Source organism: Triticum urartu, chromosome 2A (genome assembly GCF_056163025.1).
Source record: "Triticum urartu cultivar PI428250 chromosome 2A, HENAU_Tu73, whole genome shotgun sequence".
Classification (NCBI taxonomy): domain Eukaryota; kingdom Viridiplantae; phylum Streptophyta; class Magnoliopsida; order Poales; family Poaceae; genus Triticum; species Triticum urartu.
In genome coordinates, this window is record NC_141874.1 from 33830480 (window position 1) to 33833911 (window position 3432).

The 3432-nt window shown below is 41.4% G+C and overlaps 1 long non-coding RNA gene across 1 annotated transcript; it reads right to left on the minus strand.

Moving 5' to 3' along the window:
- Nucleotides 1–1438: 1438 nt before the first annotated feature.
- LOC147983261 (uncharacterized) lies at nucleotides 1439–3192 on the minus strand. The gene is made up of 3 exons (XR_015615607.1): nucleotides 3097–3192; nucleotides 2445–2553; nucleotides 1439–1818 (listed from the first exon to the last, which is right to left on the minus strand). It is a non-coding gene; the product is annotated as an uncharacterized LOC147983261 (long non-coding RNA).
- Between the last annotated feature and the right edge of the window lie 240 nt (nucleotides 3193–3432).

The following is a 3432-nucleotide window of genomic DNA, read 5'->3' on the forward strand; positions in this document are numbered from 1 at the left end:
TTGGGTTACCCACGTCCGTATTAACGAAACAAAGGGGACACGATCTCCGCTTTAACAAGACGTGCCAAGGAAACCGCCTCGCAAAACACGCCGAGGTGGAGAAGTGAAAATGATTCGAATAAGGGCTTGGCCGTAGTGTGATGTCACGCTGCGGAATACGTCAGCAGATTAGATTGGTGTTAATATTATTCTCTCTATGGCAATACATGGAAGCTTATTTTGCAGAGCCGGACACTACTCTTGGTGTTTACAAACTTTTATGAAGAATTTGGAGGAGGAAACCGCCTTGCAATGCCGAAGACAATCTGCGCGCCGGACTCGTCGTCATTGAAGCCTGGTTCAGGGGCTACTGAGGGAGTCCTGGATTAGGGGGTGTTCGGGTAGCCGGACCATATCTTCAGCCGAACTCCAGGACTATGAAGATACAAGATTGAAGACTCCGTCCCGTGTCCGGATGGGACTTTCCTTGGCGTGGAAGGCAAGCTTGGCGATGCGAATATTCAAGATCTCCTACCATTGTAACCGACTTTGTGTAACCCTAACCCTCTCCGGTGTCTATATAAACCAGAGGGTTTTAGTCCGTAGGACAACTTCATCATACAACAATCATACCATAGGCTAGCTTTTAGGGTTTAGCCTCCTTGATCTCGTGGTAGATCTACTCTTGTACTACCCATATCATCAATATTAATCAAGCAGGACGTAGGGTTTTACCTCCATCAAGAGGGCCCGAACCTGAGTAAAACATTGTGTCCCTCGTCTTCTGTTACCATCCAGCCTAGACGCACAGTTCGGAACCCCCCACCCGAGATCCGCCGGTTTTGACACCGACAATAGGCAACCCCCACAAACAACTGACATCTTGCAACGTAATGGTCATTTCTCCTACAGGTAGGTGAAAACTGTTTGTCTCGGGCCTCCAACGCTCCACCAATGCCGATATCAAATATTTGTCGACATTGATTTTCCTCATCTTAGCAATCACTACCCCAAACTGACTTTTTCCTGACGGCCAAAATCCGTCAGGAACGAACCGATTTTGTCAGGAATGATACCCCACCGTCAGGGAACTCCCGTCAGCAACAGCTTGTCAGGAAAGATAGCCGTTCCTGACGGTACCCGTCACGAATAGATTTTCCTGACGGCGTTTTCCTGACCAGTGCCTGGAGCCACCCAAATTCATATTCCTGACGGCCGTACCGTCAGGAGATACCGTCAGAAAACTGGCCGTCGGGAACATGTTCTGTTTCCTGACAGCTAGTGGCACTCAGGACCATACCTTCAGGAATGAGCTCTACATATCCATGACGGCTGGCTTCGTCAGGAAAGAATTAAAACGGTCCTCAGGAATGAACCAAGAGCAAATAAAAATATTATTGGAAAGCGGTATATATATTCACAGCCACATGCCAAATCATTTCACATTCATGCATACACAAAGATCATATAACCCGGTTTAAAATCACATCCAATTCCTAGGTCACAATGTACCCATCCAATTTATTTAAATCTCGTTATTCACAAGATCTACATATTCATATCCAAGTCATGATTCATGGAGCCTTAACTTAACAGGAGGTGTCACCAAATACGAAACACGCATACTGGTTGATTCCTAAATTGCCAAGAGAAGCAATTGACAAAGAAAGCCTACCTGCACCCTATTTCACAATATTAACAACTAATTATACTACTGGAATTTCTAAATGTTGGAGTAGAACTATGCTCATCCACATGAGTAGCATGAGGATGGTCTTCCATCATGGGAAGATTCTGTTAATGGAGTGCATTCCCTTGGGCTTGGAATGTTCCATTCACCTATACAATAGAAAAATATAGGAGATTTTAATGAACAACGGTGAAAGGCAAAACTGTGATATGTACAAGCTTTCAAACCAAAAGGTAAACTACAGCTCATGACTTTTCTTATTGCCAAGTATAGGCTGCAATTAAATGTAACATGAACATAATTAAAAAAAGGCAAGAAAAATTAAATGATTGCCATCCAATGCCCTATACCCATAGTTTTCATGGCAAATGAAAATTTGTCATGACCAACCACCTTCACAACTTTACGTGGTAGCAAAAAAAATCATCACTTCATAGGAAAAATCTAAGTATGACAAGCACTAAACTGCATGTACAGAACTAGCACTACATGTAGAAAACTAGCAGTAAGCGTCATATTTATAGCTTTGCAATGCAAGTTCCGAACATCGGTAGTTTAACATTACTACAAGAACTTGCTGTATCTCAAGTAAGGACAAAACATGGGCATGAGCTAAAACAGTTGGGGAGCCTAAACAAGCTGCAAGGTAATCTGAAAATTCATCATCTTGAATATGTCAAAAACAAGAAGGAAGCAGACGATGCAAAGCTAGCTGATAAGAAAAGACTAATATGACTGGAACTGTCCTGGGGTGGTTCCTTACAGACTTGCTCACCAGAAGTTCAAGTGGAGGTGCTCAAGGGCGTTCGCCCACCCAAGGGTCTTACAAGTCTATGTCTCCATCACCACTACGCCCAGTACCTGGAACGATTTCTTCTCAGAAGCTGTATTCATGAAGGAAATTAGAATAACTGGAGACATACTCATAAATGCAGTCCTTAGATATAATATTAAGAGTTTAAGACAATGTTTTTTTGTCGCAAGAACACATTAATGAAAACTGACTGGAATAGAAATTAGAAACTCTAAATGATCTATAAATGGATCTCACCAGTCATAGTGAATCATTTCCTAAAATTATAAGCTAACATGTACAGAGAACATATTTAATTTTGTATGACAACTTAAATCATGAACTAAGTTATACTGACTACATGGTTGCAGTACACAGTCACTTAAGAAGGCAGCAACCACTAACTGAAATACACAAACACTTGGGCAGCATGAACAAGTTTACAAACCAAAAGGAAACTTCAGTTCACGACACACACATGTTGTTATCCACCAAGCAAGTGAAGAAGTCTTTTATTAAAGCTAAGTGTAGGCTGCACTTATGAAGAGCTAACAGGAACATAACGTACAAGGAAGAAAAGGAAATAAAATAAATGTTTATAATCCAATCCAAACTGAAAGCCAAGACCATGCACCTTTCGTACTTGAACTTGCTCCTCTACTTGTTGAGGTTGTCAAATATTTTAATACATGAATAAAATGTCAATACCATGCACATTCGAAACCATTCCAGCTTGCTATATGAAACCCATAGCAGCCACGTAAAACATGCAAACAACAATTAGAGGACGTCTAACTTGTTTTTGCAGGGTATGCTATGTGATGTGATATGGCCAAAGGATGTGATAAATGATATATGTGATGTATGAGATTGATCATGTTCTTGTAATAGGAATCACGACTTGCATGTCGATGATTATGACAACCGGCAGGAGCCATAGGAGTTGTCTTAATTTATTTATGACCTACGT